The sequence below is a fragment of the Mastigoproctus giganteus genome, chromosome 10 (genome assembly GCF_048544385.1).
Source record: "Mastigoproctus giganteus isolate SK-2022 chromosome 10, ASM4854438v1, whole genome shotgun sequence".
Lineage (NCBI taxonomy): Eukaryota > Metazoa > Arthropoda > Arachnida > Uropygi > Thelyphonidae > Mastigoproctus > Mastigoproctus giganteus.
The window spans coordinates 132401138-132422152 of NC_143584.1; the positions used below are offsets into that span (position 1 = coordinate 132401138).

Here is a 21015-nt window from a genome sequence, read left to right on the forward strand (position 1 = left end):
GATAGGATTTCTGGTCAATTGAAGAAAGTCATTAATATTCAAGAGGAAACGAGTGGGGGAAAGAAATGAACCTTGGGTGACAAGCATTAGTGGAGAAGTTAGAAGATGGAGGCTATCGACCATCACCCACAGTGAGTTGTCAGAGAGAAAACTGGATAACCAATTACAAAAAACAGTTAGCAAACCATAAGATGGAAGCTTGTTTAGAAGACCTTTATCCCAAAATGGTTCAAAAGCCTTTGAAATGTCAAGAGCAACTGCTTATGTTTCACCAAACATTTCCATTGAATTTGTCCATATATGGGTAGCATAAGCCAGAATATCAATAGTGGATTGACACTGATGGAATCCAAGGAATTCATACTGGCAATAGGTGATAAGATGGAAGGTTTCTAGGTAGTTTAAGGGTTGGCAGTTAATTGATTTCTCCATTACTTTAGAAAGAGTAGAATTAATTTCAATGGGATGATAACTGGATGGGAGGGATTTGTCACCCTTTTTAGGAACTGGCTGGATATGAGTAAATTTCCAAGCAGAAGGAAAAACACCTTTGGAATAAGAAAGTGAAAAATGGAGGCAAAGAATAGGATTTAGTTCAGAAGCACAAGTTTTAAGAACAAACAGAGAAATACCATCAGGCCCTGAGCTTTCTTAGCATCAAGATTCGTTAAAATCCTTCTGACATCCTGTAGACGGAAGACTACAGGAGAAATTGAATGGAGTGTGTTGGGAATGGTGGGAGGTTTTTTATCAAGGTCATTAATACATGAGTTGAAAGAAAAATGGGATGCTAGAAGGTCAGCTTTATCTTTGACTGAAGTGACAATAGAACCATCTGGTTTTTACAGAAGTGGGAGCAGAGATGGGGAAAGGTTGCTGCCAATAGCTTTGGAAAGAGACTAGCATGCTCGGCTTCCATTTGGACAAGAAAAGTTTTCTTCTCTTAGCCTTTTCAAAGTCAAGTTTTGACTGGTTAATAATTGCTTTACAACTGTTATGAGCTTTGGTGTAATCAGAAAATGAACTTGGAGATTTGGAAATAAGCCAATTTCGATATGCAAAAATCTTCTCTTGAACGGCCTTAGCACATTTATTGGAAACTCAAAGTTTAGATAAAGGACAAGATTTTAAAGTGGAGTGTGGAATAAAGGATTCCATTCCTAGAAGAATAATTTCACTGATATGATATGGGTAAACGGTGACATCTGAAGTTTTGAAACAGTAATCGAACCAAGGAATAGAAGAAAAGAAATTTTGCAGATCATCCCATATTGCATTCTTGTAATGCCAAACAACACGAGGTTGGGAATAGCTATTATATGAATGCTGCATTGAAGAAGAAACAATCACCAAGTTGCAATCTGAAGTGCCTAAAGGACCACTGACTTTGACTGTGTACTAGAAGGGTTGATTGTGAGAAAAAGATCAAGCACTTTGACCCCTGTGTGAGGTCATTAGTAATTGCAAAAGTCTCAGCATCTCAACCAGCTGGGTCTGTGTGACTAGAGAAGGGAAGCCAGCTGGAGTTGTGAACATTAAAATCACTAAGGAAAATTACCTCACTGTTAGGAAAGTTTGACTGGAGAAAGTCAAGCTGCAATGAGAGGAAGGAGAAGATTTCAAATTACCAAGTCTCTGACAGAGAATATCAGAGTGGACATATGCACAAGTACCACCTTTGAGGTGTAAGTAATCATACAGCAAATAATTTGGGCAACTGAGATGAGCAGTGGTTGAATCAACCAATTGAAATTCTGTCGGAAAAAGTACATAGGGTTTGGCAGAGTGTAAGTGGAAATTGCCATCTTTCAAATTAGAACTGAGACCACCTATATTTGTGAAATAAACTAGACAGTGTTGAAGAACTAGAAAGAAAATGAACTAGAAATTGACTATTGTAAGAAATCATAATTCTAAGGACTTCAAAAAATCAAGACTACATAGTATGCACACATGTGAATGTAGAATTTCAAAACAATTGTAATACATAAATCACATGATTGTGATTTATGTATAGATTGCATCCCTGTAATGCATACATAAACAAAGATTCATGAAAATTAAGAACCATTATCAAATAGAAATACATTATTCAAGGGGAATATTGCATTCCATGAATGCATAAATAGCACAACCTAACAATATTTTGACATATTTTATGAAAATAAAATCAATAGAAATTTGTTTTACAATTAACATTAATAAGGATAAAATTAAATGCAATTTATAATGAAAATTTACATGTACAGTATATGAAAAAAAAAAATTTATTATTTTTTTCCATAAAAAATTCAGCTGAAACTTACCTATATAGTACTCTTAAAAATACAGGCAACCAATAACTTAAAATTTAAAACATTGCACTTTATCTTAAATCAAATTTCAATATATCGCTTTCTTGTTTTGATTCTGAATGAACAGATAGAATGTTATTTTAATTTTTTTGTGTATAATAAAATTTATTCATTATTATCACTTATATTTTAGGGGGGGAGGCATTATTTCAAAATCATGCAAAATAAGTTCGCATAAATCACGAAGGATCGAAGGGAGACACGAGTAATTACAGACCAGTTAGTTTAACTTCTGTTCCGGGTAAAATAATGGAGTCACTGGTTAAAGATGCATTGCAGGATCATCTAGACAAGACTGCAGCAATAATTCAAACACAGCATGGGTTTGTTAAGGGAAAATCTTGTCTGACAAATTTGATTGGTTATTATGATGTGGTCACAAAGGAACTGGATGCAAAAAAAAATTTTGATATCATATACTTGGATTTCAGGAAAGCTTTTGACACTGTTGCGCATGGAAGACTACTGTACAAATTGGAGCAGAATGGTATTAAGGGTAAGTTGCTACAATGGATAAAAGGATGGTTAAGTGGGAGAAGACAGAGGGTGGTAATCAATGGGTGCTGCTCTTCGTGGACTAATGTTATTAGTGGAGTCCCACAGGGTTCGGTGTTGGGTCCACTGTTGTTTTGTGTATTTATCAATGATATTGATGAAGGTATATCAGGCTTAATGTCGAAGTTTGCAGATGACACAAAGGTTGGCAGGGTTGTTAATGACAGTAATGGCAGTGTGCTACTGCCATTGTTGCAGTGTGCTACTGCAACAGGATCTAGATAATTTGGGCAGATGGGCTAAGAAGTGGCAACTGAAGTTCAACCTTGACAAATGCAAAGTACTGCATATGGGTAGAAGTAACCCCAGAGAAACGTACCAACTGTGTGGTACTACACTTAAGGTGGTAGAAAATGAAAAAGACCTGGGAGTAATTGTGCAGTCAGATATGAAGTTTTCTGAGCAATGCAGACAGGCTGCCAGGGCAGGTCATGGGGTTTTGTCAATGATATATAGGAATTTTGCTAGCAGGGAAAAGGAGGTGATTGTCCCTCTGTATAAGGCAATGGTCAGGCCACGCCTTGAGTACTGCGTACAGGTCTGGAGGCCTCATTTTAGGAAGGATGTAGATTTGCTTGAGCGTGTACAGAGAAGAGCAACACGATTGGTGAGGGGAATGAAGGGATTCTCTTACCAAGAGAGGCTTAAGTTCTGCAAATTGCAGTGGCTGGAGACTAGGCACCTGCGCGGTGATTTGATTGAGGTCTATAAGGCCTTGAATGGGTTGAGCACGCTGAATTCTGATGGGATCCTTCCACTTGTTCAGATTACGAACCTACGGGGACATAAGTTCAAATTAAGAAAGGACAGATGTAGAATAGATGTGCGGAAATTTGCCTTTAGCCAGCGGGTGGTTAATTGCTGGAACAAACTTCCATCTGTCGTTGTGGAAGTTGATAGGTTAAATAAATTTAAGGAGGAACTGGACAGGCATTTGGAGGGAATGGTGTGATTTTTTTTTTTTTTTTTTTTTCGCTGATGCTGCATAAGCTCCTACACTTGCTTTCTTGCATCATGTGCCACTACTACTACTACTACTACTACTACGACTGCACCATAGTAAAGTTTGGGTAATAAGCAAACTTCATAAATAATGAGACGCCTGCTTGAAGATCTAGCACAGTGGCATAAAATACACTTTTTTAAGACAAAAATTAACTTTTAACAATTAATCTTATAAAAAAACAAGCAAGATGCTATTGCATTTTTCTCATTTTATACTTTGTTAGGTGTAATTTTTATACTTTATTACTATAAGTTTTATTAAGCTTAAGTTTTTACTTTATATAGTTAATTACACTTTATCAAGTATCATGAATTAAACAATCCTTATGGATATAAAATAACATGGACCACTTGAAGTGAGAATTGCTCTAGAAATTTTATTTTTACATATAAAATGGCCAGCTGGCGGTGAGGATTTAAAATCGGCAGACACTAGACCGATTAACTATATACAGTATATATATATATATATATACAAAAATAGATTTCTCCATTTTTATTTTAAAATAGCATATATATATTTTTTTAAATGTGCTTTATTTAAATTAATGATTACACTAAATTCCTGCATCAAACAAAAAACAGGATAGCTCAAAGTAGTGGTAATGCTTTGGCTCGGGAGTTCATTTGGGAATATAAAGCACATACTGGATTTTTGAGCAAATTGTGCTGTTGTTGTTATTGTTTAGTAGCACAAAAGGCTTCTTGGGCCAAACAAGGCTTATACTCCAAAAAAACTTTAAACCTAATAATATTAGAATAAACAGCTTTAATACTTTTATATAGTTTAATTATCCAAATCAACATTGTATTGAGTAACCAATAAATTGTAGTATCATAAAATTAAATGGAATTTAATTTTATCATACTACAATTGAATAAATGAGCATTATATGATTATAAAGGTGTGAGAGCCAGTTCACTAAAAATCAGAAACATGGTTCTTTGAGAATAAGTGACAACTTTACAATCTTTCATTCTACTCTAAAATTTTACAACTACTTCTCTATTTTCATTGGTTGTACATCATAGTAGTTAACTGTATTGTTTTAAGTTGTAGCAAATAAATAGTTCTAAGGTCCTAATCATGTAGGTTATCTTTTTTTTTTTTTTTTTGGATTTGGTTAAGCGTTAACCAAATCACTAGTGTTCTTTAGAAGCGTAACAGCAAAGTATGTACTGGCATTGCTCGAATAAATCAATATTACTATACCCTTATATCTTAGTGTGCATGTTTTTTTCTTTTTTTTTTTATTAAAATTTGACTAAAATCATGCCTCAAACAATAACATAATCAAAATGCTCAATGTAGCAGAAATGCACTGGCTCAGAGAGAGAGAGAGAGAGAGAGAGAGATAGAGAAAGCCATCAATAATAGTTCTCTTGGATCAAAGCAATGTATAGGGCAACTCATGTTTCACTGCTTCTGACAAGCTTACATTTCAGGCAAGGTATAAATAAATAAATAAATAAATTTTCTGTTTATACTCCGGGAAGACCAAATGATCAGATTTTGATTTGATTTGATAGTTGTTGGCGCATCGACTTCTGTGGCCATATTGCACCTCCCAAGGTTTTTGCAGTACTTTGATCCAAGCCCGAGGCGGGAATCGAACCCGCGACCTTTGGGTTGCCGGGCAGGTACTTTACCCACTCGGCCCCAAATGATCAGAGGAGTTCACAAGATAGACAGAATACAAAAAACAGCACCGTATTCAGCAGTCACGGGCTTGAACCCCGGTCACTCAAGGCACGTGTACTTATGCACCCGCGCGCCTGACCACTAGGCTATGGCAGTATCAGGGATTACAAGGCCCTTGGGGAGGGGGGATTCTCACGAGAAGTATATACAATGGCCATGTTGGTGTCATCATTAAGAGAAGAGAGAGAGAGAGGTGTATGTATATACAATAAAGTTAGGAAAAATTTTGATAAATTTGAAGTACCAGTGAGACCATCAAAAGTGGCCATTGCAGGGATATTGGATACAAAGTCACTCAGACATAAGGGAGATGCAGAACTTGAATATGGTGCGCATAATGTCCACAGAAAGGATAAACAGAACAGGAAATGACAGCTAATAATTATGCTCTCAGTTAAGAAGAACTTAGATTCTAAGTCAGTGCACTCAATGATGTGGATGACCAGCAATCCGACTCAACATTGTCACAATGTGTGACAATGTTGAGTCGGATTGCTGTGATGAAAGCAGTTGGGAAGAAAATATGAGACCATGATCATGTTATAGATCACAAGACTGATGAGGATAACAAAAACTATACAACAAACTGGGTGGGCCAATAAATCATAATGACTTATAACAGAGGATTTAAATTTTCTACATATTGGCTGGAACTTGTGGAATGGTCACTCTCAAATTAGCAAGAATGTTTTGAATTTAATGGATGATTATTATCTATACAAGCGTGTTTGATAGGTAACTAGAGAAAGCAGCTATTGAACTAATTATTGGGAGTAACTACACACATTAAAAATCAGAATATAAAAGAGCCACCAAGTGGCAATAAATACTATGTTGATTTGGGATTTACCTTATAGATATAACTACCATGAAGGGCAAAGGCGGGGAGGTCCAACCTGCAGCCAGGGCCTTCACAATGTGTGACCTGTGGTTACACAATGTGAAGGAACTGGCACCTGGGACATATTTGGTCATTTATTATTATAATTATTAATAATATTAATATATATATATTTTTTCCTCCCTATGGAATTTCTTCCAACTCATGAAAGTCTTCTGGTACAAAGTGATTGGCTGGGTGGTTGTATCAGGTAACTATTATTATTATTATTATTATTATTATTATTACAGTTGTTCAAGGTACATCTGGGTTCAAGGTACACGTGGATTTATTGGATGATTGTTTTCTACATCAGCATGTTCGGGAGGCAACTAGAGGGAGGAATACTCTGATTTGATTATCAGCAGTGATTCTTCATGCATTAAGAAACTGCAGTTAAATGAACCACTAGGTGGCAGTGATCACAGTGTGCTGAAGTGGATTTACTCAAAGAGGTAACTACCATTAGGGGTAAAGGGAAGGGTTATTGCTTTCGTAAAGGCGACTACGATGGACTGACACAGTATTTAAATTCTATACAGTGGAACCAACTGATGATGTTACCAACAGCAAATGCAAAATGGGAAGCATTCAAAGAACTTATCTTGGAAGCTACTAGGCTTTACATACCAACTAAGAAATATTGTTCAAGGTTTAGCCCTAAATGGATGTCAGATGAACTGATGAGGCATATGGCAGAGAAGAAACATGCATGGGATACATACAAATTAACACATGACACAGAAGCCTATGAGAGATACAAGTTGATCTGTAACCAAGTTACAAAGGAGGTTACGCAGGCGAAGGCAGATTACGAGAAATCTTTGGCAAAGGATGCAAAGAAAAACAGCAAAGAGTTCTTTACTTATGTAAACTCTAGAAGGAAGGGGATGAATCAGATTGGTCCACTTGATATCGATGGGTCAACTGTTGATGATCCTGCTCAGGTAGCTAACAAACTAAATGAATATTTTGCATCGACATTCACACATGAGGAGTTATTTAGCGAGGGGAAAGCCAGAGGTGTATTCAACTCTAGCAGTAAGCTAGAGAATCTTGTAATAACTGAGAGTAAAAGTGGAGGAGAAATTGTTGAAGATAAACACAAGAAAGGCAGCCGGGGTGGATGAGATCTATCTAGTTATATTAAAGGAGGCAGCAGAGGAAGTAAGCAAACCCTTAGCCATAATTATGAGAGCTTCCTTGGACTCAGGGGAGGTACCCATAGACTGGAGATGTGCAAATGTGACCCCAATTCACAAAGGAGGATCAAAGGCTGACACAAGTATTTATAGACCTGTGAGTTTAACTTCTGTTCCAGGAAAATTAATGGAGGCACTAATTAAAGAAGCACTGCAGGATCATTTAGACAAGACTTCAGTTATAGCTCGGACACAGCATGGTTTTGTTAAGGGGAAGTCTTGCCTGACCAATTTGATTGGATACTATGATGCAGTCACAAAGGAACTGGATGCAGGGAATAACTTTGATATTATATACTTGGATCTTAGAAAGGCTTTTGATACTGTTGCACATGGAAGACTGCTGCACAAATTGGAGCAGTGTGACACTGGAGGCAAATTGCTGCTGTGGATAAAGGGGTGGCTGAGGGGGAGAAGACAGAGGGTGGTAATCAATGGACACTGCTCGTCGTGGACTAATGTTATTAGTGGAATCCCTCAGGGCTCAGTGTTGGGTCCATTATTGTTTTCTGTATTCATAAATGATATTGATGATGGTATATCAAGCTTAATGTCGAAGTTTGCAGACGATACAAAGGTAGGCAGGGTTGTCAAGTACACTACTGACACTATGCTGCTGCAACAGGATCTGGAAAGGTTGAGCAGATGGGCTGAGAGGTGGCAAATGAAGTTTAACATTGACAAATGTAAAGTACTACACATGGGAAACAGCAACCCCAGAGCAACGTATCAACTCTGTGGTACTACACTGACAGTGGTAGAGAATGAAAGGGACCTGGGGGTGGTTGTGCAGGCAGATATGAAGTTCTCTGAGCAGTGCAGACGGGCTGCAAGAGTAGCTCATGGTGTATTGTCAATGACATATAGGAATTTTTCTAGCAGGGATAAGGAGGTGATTATTCCATTGTATAAGGCAATGGTCAGGCCACACCTAGAGTACTGTATACAGGTCTGGAGGCCTCATTTCAAGAAGGATGTAGAGCTGCTGGAACGAGTACAGAGAAGGGCAACAAGATTAGTGAATGGAACAAAGGGGTGCTCTTACGAAGAAAGGCTTAAGTTTTGCAAATTACAGTGTCTGGAGACTAGGCACCAGCGAGGTGATCTGATAGAGGTGTATAAAGCAGTGAATGGTTTGAGCATGCTCAATGCTGATGGGATTCTTCCTCTCGCTCAGAATAATCACCTGAGAGGGCATAAATTCAAATTGAGGAAAGACAGATGTAGGATAGACGTGTGGAAATTTGCCTTTAGCCAGCGAGTGGTTGGTTGGTGGAACAGACTTCCATCCCTTGTCGTGGAAGTTGATAGCCTAAATAAGTTTAAGGCTCAGCTGGGCAGGTATTTTTAACGAACAGAGGGGTGAAGTGGAAGTGGTTTTTTTTTTTTTTTTTTTTTTGGCTGGTGCTGCATAAGCTTGCTTTCTTGCATCAAATGCCTCTACTAATGCTAATGCTAATCTGAATTTTCTACAGGTGTTCAGGATCACTGAATGCTACAAGAGGCTACATAGCAGCAATAGAGACCACTTACAAACATTAGCAGCAATGTTTGTAAGTGGTCTCCATGAGTGGCCTCATAGAGACCACTTATAAAGAAATTCAGAAAGCTGTGATCTGATCAGGAATGGCCATTTGTTATTAAATATGCAATATCTCACTAACTTGCTGTCTAAGATCTATGTACTTGCAGATTTTTTAATCAGGAAGTACATAGACATCCATTTCATCATAGGTTTTCTGGAGGTTGCTATTGTTGGAAAATGCTACTTTGATCAGGGTTGTGTCTGGTCTGTTGTGCAGAATCATGATGTCCATTATTATGGCTGAATACCAGTATAGTTTATGAGTAGGGATCTCTAGTATGGCCTGAAATTTGTGCTTTTTAATAGAGTATGCTATCTTTCTTAAACTGATATTTTAGCACTAGCTTCTGATGTATTATCCTGGAAACCTTGTCATGTCTGTGAGTGTAGTCTGTTTGGGTGATGTCCTGGATTGCTTCTGGGATCATGTGGCATCATCAACATGTGCCATCTGTGACTCCTGGACCATTGGCGATGTATTATAAGGCTATTGTTAGACCACACTTGGAATACTGTGTTCATGTATGGAGATTGCACCCCAAAGAAGGACATTGTGCTTCTTGAAAGAATCCGAAAACGAGTAACTTGCTGGTGAGATCGGCAAAAGGGCATCCGTATGAGGAAAAACTTTGAATATGTGAGCTGCAGTGCTTGGCATCTTAGAGGAGACTTGATTGAGGTGTTTAAGGCTCTGAGAGGCATAAGCAAAATGAATAAGGACAAAATTTTCATGGTTATAAATGATTCTAGAACAAGGGTCCATAATTTCAAGTTACGGGGAGAGATGTTTAGACTGGATTGCAGGAAGTTTTATTTCAGCCAACGAGTTATAAATTACTGGAATAAGTTACATACATGGGTTGGCAGAGGCTGACAGTTTGAGAAAATTCAAAGGTCAGCTGGATAATTACCCATGGGAGGAGGGAAATACATAGGTTGTCCATTTCCTTTTCTGTTATTATTATTTATTATTATTATATTTTTATTCTTCTTATTTTATTTTATTTTATAATTTTATTTATTTTTGTTATTTTTATTTTATTTTATTATTATAGCATAAGCCATAGGCTTCCTTGCACCATGTGGCCATTGATAATACTAATACTAGTATTTCCTGTTAATTGAGGTCATGGGGTTTTGTCAATGATATATAGGAATTTTGCTAGCAGGGAGAAGGAGGTGATTGTCCCTCTGTATAAGGCAATGGTCAGGCCACGCCTTGAGTACAGGTCTGGAGGCCTCATTTTAGGAAGGATGTAGTTTTACTTGAGCGTGTAAGAGAAGGGCAACAAGATTGGTGAGGGGAATGAAGGGATCCTCTTACCAAGAGAGGCTTAAGTTCTGCAAATTGCAGTGGCTGGAGACTAGGCACCTGCGTGGTGATCTGATTGAGGTGTATAAGGCCTTGAATGGGTTGAGCACGCTGAATTCTGATGGGATCCTTCCACTTGTTCAGATTACGAACCTAAGGGGGCATAAATTCAAATTAAGAAAGGACAGATGTAGAATAGATGTGCGGAAATTTGCCTTTAGCCAGCGGGTGGTTAATTGCTGGAACGAACTTCCATCTGTCGTTGTGGAAGTTGATAGGTTGAATAAATTTAAGGAGGAACTGGACAGGCATTTGGAGGGAATGGTGTGATTATTATTTTTTTTTTTTTGGCTGATGCTGCATAAGCTCATACACTTTCTTTCTTGCATCACATGCCACTACTACTACTATTAATTTTTTTATCACTAAATATACTGATGACCAGGATGGCGAGCATGAAACCTTCAGCATTGGAGAAGAGCCTCCCACTCATAAGCCATGCATTCGAAGCCATCTTGTCTATGTAGTCTTTTTATGTAGGTCCTGGATGCCTTCTTTGTCCATCTTTCTGTCTTTGTTTCTTCTGTCTCTGTGAGTGGGGTCTCCTTGTTGAGCTAAATGTGCAACTGTCTTATATTCCTTATGGTATGGTAGATTGGTGTTGTTTTCCTGGAATAATCCCCAGGTTCTTAAGGGCCTCCTTCTGTTGTTGAATGAAATCTCTGTTAAACCCATTCCACCTTCTTTCTGACTGTGGTCAATCTCTCAATGGACGACTCCAGGTGGTGCTGGACAGCTCTTGGTCATCTTTATCCTTTATCGATCTCATAATCTACTCCAGCTCTGTGTTGGTCCAATCTATGATTCCAAAGGAATACATTAGTACTAGGAATGCATAGATGTTTATGACTCTGACCATGTTCCTGCCAATTCACCTTTGATTTTAGCCAGTTTCTCAGATTCTGATAGTATTTCTCAGTCAGGGAGGCCCTAATCTCCATGAACCTTGCTGTTGAACCTGCATCATCACCAGATATTGGTAGGTCTCTCCCTCTGTCATGGCTTCAATCTCTTTGCCAGGATTCAACTGACAGTTTCACCCAACTGAATTTCTTTGATGAAATCCTTGGATATTGCATTTATCCAGGCCAAATTGTCAGTGCTGAACTCCGATATATTGGTGCGAAATATAGAACCACTTATATCAGTGTATTTAAACATATAGTTTTTATTAATTTATGATTCCCCCTTCTCCATCTTTTCCTGACAGATATACTGAAGCATTGTTAAAACTGCTTTTTCCATTGCACCTCTGTAGGGTTCATAAGCAATTTATCCATCTCAATTTAAATTTAGGAAGATTTCAGACATTCAGAAAAAAAGCAAAAAGAGCAGAAAATCGGATGAAATAAAATTAAAGATCTGATACACTTTTACCACACATTGATTACCCGTTCTATTAGAAACCACATGGTAAAGTAGGGAGGCATCATAATAACAGTATGATGACGGTATCCTATCACTAAATATATTGATGAATTGGCATCCAGTGTTAAGCATATTCGAAAACTTAAAGCCTCAAATTACAAATTTTACTCATTAGAACTTGATGAAAATAAGGATGTCACGGATACAGCTGAATTAGCTTGTTTTGTATGTGGTGTCAATGATGATATAAACAAAACAAAAGAAATGGCTGACCTACATTCACTGAAGGACAAGGACACAACCAAATTCAGTGATTTTTATGCGGATGTCAAGGGTACATATTAACTGGATGTACTCTGAATCTCAACAAAATATCAGGTTTGATTACTGACAGAACTCCTGCTATGGTGGGAATATAAGAATGTTTAATTAAGTTAATTGAATATGATACTGCATGTATTGGAAATAACTCACTATTGACATATCACTGTGGAGATGGGGAAAACCCCCTGGTGCCCTCAGACAACTGAACACTTCCACCACTGACCAGGAGAACCTATGTGTTAAGCCAATGAAGATTGATAGCATTAAGTCAGTTGTAATAAAAGTAGCTGGAAACTTACGAGGGTGGCTCAATAAAGAATCGCCCTCACCTACTTCCACATATCACAGAGTCATGATATTTTATGTGTAGCATCATACATATCTCTGTACTAAATGTATAAAATTTCGGCACTGTGTCTTAATTTGTTTTTCCTCTTACAGAGCTGAACATGTGACGAAGTAGCATCATGGACAAAGTTGAAGCCAGAGATGTAATTCGTTATCTGTTCTAGAAGGGGAAATCTCCTAAAGAAATCCACGAGGAGATGACTGCTGTATATAAGGATGAAGCCCCATCCTATGGCACTGTGAAGCACTCGCATAGACAGTTTAGGTGTGGTCAGACATCGGTAAAATCTGAGCCCATTCCAGGTCATCCCCATTCAGCCATTGATGACAGCATGATCAGAAAAGTGGAGTCGATAATCACGGAAGCTCGCGGATATCTGTGAGTGAACTGTCCCAGGAGGTGAAGATTAGTGTGAACTCTGTTGAAACAGTCCTTCATGACCAACTCCATTTACAGAAATTGAATGCAAGATGGATTCTCCAATTATTATCGACTGGTTTTCGGAAGGTGGATCGACAACAGAAATCACAAGAGTTGTTAGCCCTGTGCCAAAAAAATGAGGAAGACTTTCTCTCGTCTAATCACTCAGGATGCAACTTGGATCCACCATTTCGACCCTGAAAGTAAAAAGCAGTCCATGGAACTTACAAAATTACAGGAGAAAATCAAAACTTTGGATAGCATGGCATGCTGTCCAAAGGAGCCTGTGCGGACGAAGCTCCTTTAAGCTCTTGGAACAGAGAAGTTTTTCCTGATTTATTAGCTTAACTTGTCATATTAACTTATTTTCTAGAGTAGCTTTATATTCCTGGTTACGATACTTAGTTTAAAGTTTAACTTAGACAGAGATTTTGTAGGTATTACTTAGTATCGGTAACGGTATCAAATCCACACGTTACAAATTGAACGAGAAGTCTTTTTTTTTAACCAAATTTAGTCGATTTATTAACCAATTGTTATATCAAATTATCTTCTATAAGTAGATTATAGACCTAGACAGGAACCTTAGTTTATTCTAAACTGAGATAGCGAGATATGGAAGCTAATCAATACTTACGAGTCCGTAGAAGTACCGTTCGAGAATTCCCGCCATTTTTACACGATAGCATTAGCTTAGTGTAGTATAGTGCATAATATAATATTGTCAATTAATCAGTAAATCTATTAATCTTGATAAACTTTATTGTCAATTAAATTGTATTTTTAACTCTATATATAAATAACAACTTAATCGTAACAAATAATTAATACATAACTATAGTGGTACATGTGATACGGAAGTTGTATAAAGGGAACTCGTAGAAAACACTAGATACCGAAAAAAAAATATAACATAACTGTTTTGGGATATAACCTAAGGATTTAATTTTTGTTTTGAAATTTTATTGAATTAAATCGGAATCATGACTCTGACCAGAGCAGCAAAGCAAAAGGCTCAAGCTAATGGGAGTGCTGTGGTTCAGGGGAGAACTGAGGAGGGCAGTTACCCTCTGAATCACAGTCTTTTAAAATGCATTGTTTGCTTGATGTTTGCGGAGCAGTCGGGTACGGGACATGATACTGCCAAGGGGGATGTCTTTGTGTGTGCACAATGTAAGGAGTGCAAGGAAATCAGGCGACAACTCAGCGTTGTTATGGGCCTTTATGAGAGCTTGAAGGACAGGGTGAATGCCCTCGAAGGAAATAAATTGAGGGGCCCATCAAGCTCTCAGCTGCCCACATCAACGCCAGAGCTTGCACTTGGTCATCAGGCAACACAGAGGCAGCCCCCTAGGCAGAATGCGCTGGTCCCACAGGAACTAGTAGTTGTTGGTGACTCTATTGTCAGGGAAACGGGGAACATGCTTTGTAAAAAGGATAGATGGAATAGGACCAGGGTATGTCTGCCAGGGGCAAAGGTTGATGACGTAGAGCGGATATCATCTTTCAAGGGCACAAAAGGTGATATAGTTGTACACGTTGGCACTAATGATATTAAGAGTAGGAGACCGGCGGAATTACTTAGCAAGTACAGGTCACTGTTGAAAAAAAGCCGTGAATTAGGGTTGAATTTGAAAGTGTCTGCAATTCTGCCCAGACACGATAGGAGGGAGTATATGATGAGAGCCTTGTCGATCAATTCAGCCTTGGAGGGATTGTGCAAGGCTCAAGGGGTAGAATTTTTTTCAGCCTGGACTGTACTTGTTAACAGGAGAGATTGCTTCTACAGGGATGGGATACACTTAAAGAGAAAGGGTGCAAGAATTTTTGCTGATGCTGTCGAGGCAGTGTTAGGTGGGTCGGAAAACTGCTAGTTGGTGGGGATACAAGGACTAATAGATTAACAGTAGCCACTGGCAGAGGTGGAAGTGATTCTTGCACTGCTTCTATTGAAATGAGCAGAAGCCTGAAAAACAAGATGCAGGATATTTCAGAGACTGCTGGGAGTCATTGCAGTACAAGTAAACACATGGGTTGTGTTAGGGTAGCTAAGAATAGAAACAGGTGCATGTATAATTGCGTGTACACCAATGCTAGGAGTTTGGTAAATAAATTTGATGAATTTGAGGTATTGCTCAAAACATCAAAGGCAGATATTGTTGGGATATCAGAGACGTGGTGTCACACAGATATAAGTAATGCGGAACTGGAATTTGGGGAATACAATGTGTATAGAAAGGATAGACAGGACAAGAGGGGAAGAGGGGTTATGCTATTAATTAAGAAACACATAAAGTCCAAGGAAGTGAAGCCAGTCGACATCGATGGACAGGGCAGTGTCGAGTCAGTTTGGTTTGGCATAGGGAAATCAAAATTGAGAGTAGGAGTGTGCTATAGGCCTAATGACTCTGATGAGTATAATAAGATATTGTACAGGGAAATAGAGTGGGCCAGTAAAATCAGAGAGAGTCTTATAATGGGGGATTTTAATTTCCCAGATATTGACTGGAATTCATGGGTTGGTCACTCGCACTCTAGCAAGGCTTTTGTGGATTTATTGGATGATTGTTTTCTACATCAGCATGTTCGTGAGGCAACAAGAGGGAGCAATACTCTAGATCTGATTATCAGTAGTGATTCTTCATGCATTAAGAATCTGCAGATAAATGAACCACTAGGTGGCAGTGATCACAGTGTGTTGAAGTGGGATTTACTCAAGGAGGTAACTACCATCAGAGGTAAAGGGAAGGGTTTTTGTTTTCGTAGAGGCGACTATGATGGTCTGAGACAGTATTTAAATTCTATACAGTGGGACCAATTGATGATGTTACCAACAGCAAACTCAAAATGGGAAGCATTCAAGGAACTAATCTTGGAGGCTACCAGGCTTTACATACCAACTAAGAAATATTGTTCAAGGTTTAGGCCTAAATGGTTGTCAGATGAACTAATGAGACATGTGGCAGAGAAGAAAAATGCATGGGATACATACAAATTAATGGGTGACATGGAAGCCTATGATAGATATAAGTTGGTCTGTAACCAAGTCACAAAGGAGATTAGGCAGGCAAAGGCAGACTACGAAAAATCCTTGGCAAAGGATGCAAAGAAAAACAGAAAAGAGTTCTTTACATATTTAAACTCAAGAAGGAAAGGGATGAATCAGATTGGTCCACTGGATATTGATGGTTCAACAGTTGAGGATCCTGCTCAGGTGACTAACAATCTAAACGAGTATTTTGCATCTACATTCACGTATGAGGAGTTATTCAGGAAGGAGAATGATGTAGGTAAAGTAAACATTGGCAGTGAGCTGGATGATTTTGTAATAACTGAGAGGAAAGTGGAGGAGAGATTGTTGAGGATAAACATAAAAAAGGCACCTGGGGTGGATGGGATCTATCCAGTTATATTAAAGAAGGCAGCAAAGGAAGTAAGCAAACCCTTAACCATAATTATGAGAGCTTCTTTGGACTCAGGGGAGGTACCCATAGACTGGAGATGTGCAAATGTAACCCCAATTCACAAAGGAGGATCAAAGGCTGACACAAGTAATTATAGACCTGTTAGTTTAACTTCTGTTCCAGGAAAATTAATGGAGGCACTGGTTAAAGAAGCACTGCAGGATCATCTAGACAAGAATTCAGTTATAGCTCAGACGCAGCATGGTTTTGTTAAGGGCAGGTCTTGCCTGACCAATTTGATTGGATACTATGATGTAGTCACAAAAGAACTGGATGCAGGGAATAACTTTGATATTATATATTTGGATCTTAGAAAGGCTTTTGATACTGTTGCACATGGAAGACTGCTGCACAAATTGGAGCAGTGTGGCATTGGAGGCAAATTGCTGCTATGGATAAGGGGATGGTTGAGTGGCAGAAGACAGAGAGTGGTAATCAATGGACACTGCTCAACGTGGACTAATATTATTAGTGGAGTTCCTCAGGGTTCAGTGTTGGGTCCGTTGTTGTTTTCGGTGTTTATGAATGATATTGATGATGGGATATCAAGTTTAAGGTCCAAGTTTGCAGATGATACAAAGGTTGGCAGGGTTGTTAAGGACACTACTGACACTATGCTGCTGCAACAGGATCTGGAAAGGTTGAACAGATGGGCTGAGAGGTGGCAAATGAAGTTTAACATTGACAAATGTAAAGTACTACATATGGGAAACAGTAACCCCAGAGGAACGTATCAACTCTGTGGTACTACACTGACAGTGGTGGAGAATGAAAAGGACCTGGGGGAATTGTGCAGGCAGATATGAAGTTCTCTGAGCAGTGCAGACGAGCTGCAAGAGTAGCTCATGGTGTCTTGTCAATGATATACAGGAATTTTTCTAGCAGGGATAGGGAGGTGATTATTCCCTTGTATAAGGCAATGGTTAGGCCACATCTGGAGTACTGTATACAGGTCTGGAGGCCTCATTTCAAGAAGGATGTAGAGCTGCTGGAACGGATACAGAGAAGGGCAACAAGATTAGTGAATGGAACAAAGGGTTGCTCTTACAAAGAAAGGCTTAAGTTTTGCAAATTACAGAGTCTGGAGACTAGGCAACAGCGAGGTGATCTGATAGAGGTGTATAAGGCTTTGAATGGTTTGAGCATGCTCAATGCCAATGGGATTCTTCATCTTGCTCAGAATAATCACCTCAGAGGGCATAAATTCAAATTGAGGAAGGACGGATGTCGGATAGATGTGCGGAAATTTGCCTTTGGCCAGCGGGTGGTTGGTTGGTGGAACCGACTTCCATCACTTGTTGTTGAAGTTGATAGCCTAAACAAATTTAAAGCTCAACTGGACAGGTATTTCGAACGAACGGAGGGGTGAAATGGGAGTGGTGTGTGTGTTTTTTTTTTTTTTTTTGACTGATGCTGAATAAGCTTGCTTTCTTGCATCATATGCCTCTACTAATGCTAATGCTAAGGTGCGAGAATGCTTCAAAACAATGCCCCAGTTCACACTTCCGAAATTGGAACAACACAAGTGGCCACCTGTGGATATGAAATATTGCCCCATCCAGCCTACTCACTCGATTTTGCACCATCGGACTTCTTGTTTCCTTCCCTCAAATCATTTCTTTGGGGGGATCCACTTTCCTGATCCCTTTCTTCTAATGTTAACATACAAAGAATTCTTTGCTACTTTCCTTTGTGTTCTTAGCTAATGACTTCTCATAATTTGCCTTAGCTTGACTAACCTCCTCAGTAACTTGATTGCATATTGCCGATTGTCCCCTGCTAATTTATAAAGCAAAATCCTTACCCTTGACAATAGTTATATCTTTAACAATATCCCACAACAACATATCACAATCACTGCCAACTAGTAGTTCTTTTATCTGAGATTCTTAATGATGAGTCACTGCTAAGAATTGGATTAAGAGTATTGCTTTTATGTAAACTCTATAACATGCTGATGTCAAAAAGAGTCATCTAGTAAATCCATAAAATTTCTGCAACTGTGTGAGTAACCAACCCACAAGTTCCAGTCAACAGAATGAAAGACAAAATTGCTCTTTATATCACAATCTGATTTACTAGCCCACTCTATATGTCTGTTCAGTTGTTTGTTTTACACATTGCAGTCATCATTCTTATAACACTCTCGTTTTAGTTTTCCCAAACTGACCAAAAGGACTCAACATTACACTGGAAATGTTGGTCTGGTTGGACAGCCTTAGAGTCTATGTGCTGCTTAACCAAGAACATTGCCCCCCCCCCCAATAGTGACTGTCCTTCCTACATAAGATACCCACCATATTTGAATTTTGCATTGTTTCCCATATCTGCATTTATGGACTTAATCAGTACTTCATATTTATCAAATTTATACATTATACTCCTAGCATTAGTGTACAATCAAATACACGTGGACCTCTTATTGGTTCTAGTAACTAATATTCCTCATGTATTTTCTCATCCCATGATGACCAGTAGCAGGCCTTGTAATCTCTTACACCTCACTTTTGAGTTTACTGTATGTCCAATAGAAGTAACTGAAGAATCACTTTCACCTATGCCTGAAGCTGCTGTTAATCTATTATTCTGTGCATTCCCTGAGGCAAGTAGTTCTCCAACCCACATAACAGTGACGATAGCATCGGCAAATATTCTTGCACACCTTCTAATTTAAGTGCATTCCATTCCTGTAAAAACAGTCTATCCTGTTAACAAGCAGAAACCATTCTGAGAAATATTCTAGCCCGTGAGCCTTGCACAGTACCTTCTGGACCAAACTGGCTGACAAGGTTCTCATGACGTACTCTCTCCTATAGTGTCTGTGGAGAATTTTAGACACTTTCAAATATATTCCTAACTCAAGAATAATTCTCAGCATTGCCCTGTACTTGTTAAGCAATTTCTCAGATCTTCTACTCTTAACATCATAAGTATAAAAGCATACAACCTTTGTTATTAATGATATCATCTTTTGTGCCTTTAAAAGGTGATAGCTGCTCTACCAGATCATCAACCTCAGATCCTGACAGATAAACCCCCAATCCTATTCCACCTATCCTTTTCACAAAATACATTTCCCCTTTCCATGGCATTAGACTCACCGACAACTGCTACATCCATGGACCAGAGATCTCTGCAACCTAGGATATCGTTGTGCATGTGTGTGTGCATGGTATGGATGTTCATTGGCCTATAAGCTGCTATGGATGTTCATTGGCCTATAAGCTGCTATGGATGTTCATTGGCCTATAAGCTGCTATGGATATAAGGATGCTGTTTTGTTGCCAGATGCTTGAGTTGGGTGATTAATGGGTCTCCTCTATTTTATTGTTTGGGGGTATCAATCATGTTCTTCAAGACCTCACAGAATTCATGCTTAACCTCCTCGTGCTCTTTACAATGAACATATATAAGGGCACCCACCCAACCCCCATAGATGCATGGTATTGGGTTTTGCAAAGAGAAAACAAGCAAATATGTTACAAATCCTGATTTGTAAGAGAACTGCCATAGACAGTTCTCTACTGAACCAAAGCATTCTTTCTGGTTTTAGCCTATTTCTTCTCTCCTCTAGTCTGAAAAATTATTCTAATCTAAATTTATGAATGAATACCATCAAACTAAGGGAGAGATGAGTATAATATGATGCAGTATAACATGAGTATAATATAAACAATATCAGAATTGTTCAGCATTAGTACTTAAAATACTGTTTTAAGTTATTACTTATTATATTATACAGTTACATTATTTGTATTGCTATATATTTATAGTTTACGAACGTAATAAAACTCTTCCATTATAACGAATTTCACTAATATCAAGAACAGCTGTTTTCAGTAGCACTGGTGACAAGAGTAGAATCAATAACGCCATATGCTATGCCACACCCAATTATTATGGAACGCTTTATACGAAATTATGTAGAATGCTACTACTAATTGCATTTGTATTGTTCTATAACACTACCATAATCGATACTATGTTTACATTATTCTTATATTGATACTACAATAATGGAAGATCTGTTATTGCTATATTGATACAATACAATTCCAGCAAACAAGAACTTTCTTATTTATGAGCAGTTTTAAAAACAAATGAAGCTATAAATTAACCAAGTTAATCGGATAAATACATGTAACAAGTGCATTATTGATTTTAAATATATAACAAAAATCAATGAAATTTAAATATCAGTATTTAATTTCTGTCACTGTAAAATTAAATTAATACTGGAAGATAACACCATAAGAATTAGATATAACGAAATTTCAAACATTTCTCTTCAAAATAAATAAATAATTACTAATTATATATTATAAAACAATATAATTAGAAGATAATCATTAAAAATAGAATAATGTATATTAACTTGCAAATGTGACTTAGCCTATTAATCTTACCAATATAAGAATAATAATTTGTTAAAAAA

General features: G+C 38.1%; 1 protein-coding gene across 6 annotated transcripts in view; it reads right to left on the bottom strand.

Annotated features, from left to right (window-relative positions):
- Nucleotides 1-21015, bottom strand: part of LOC150079291 (intermembrane lipid transfer protein VPS13D-like) — a 1618665-nt gene that overhangs the window by 796801 nt on the left and 800849 nt on the right. The window lies entirely within an intron of this gene.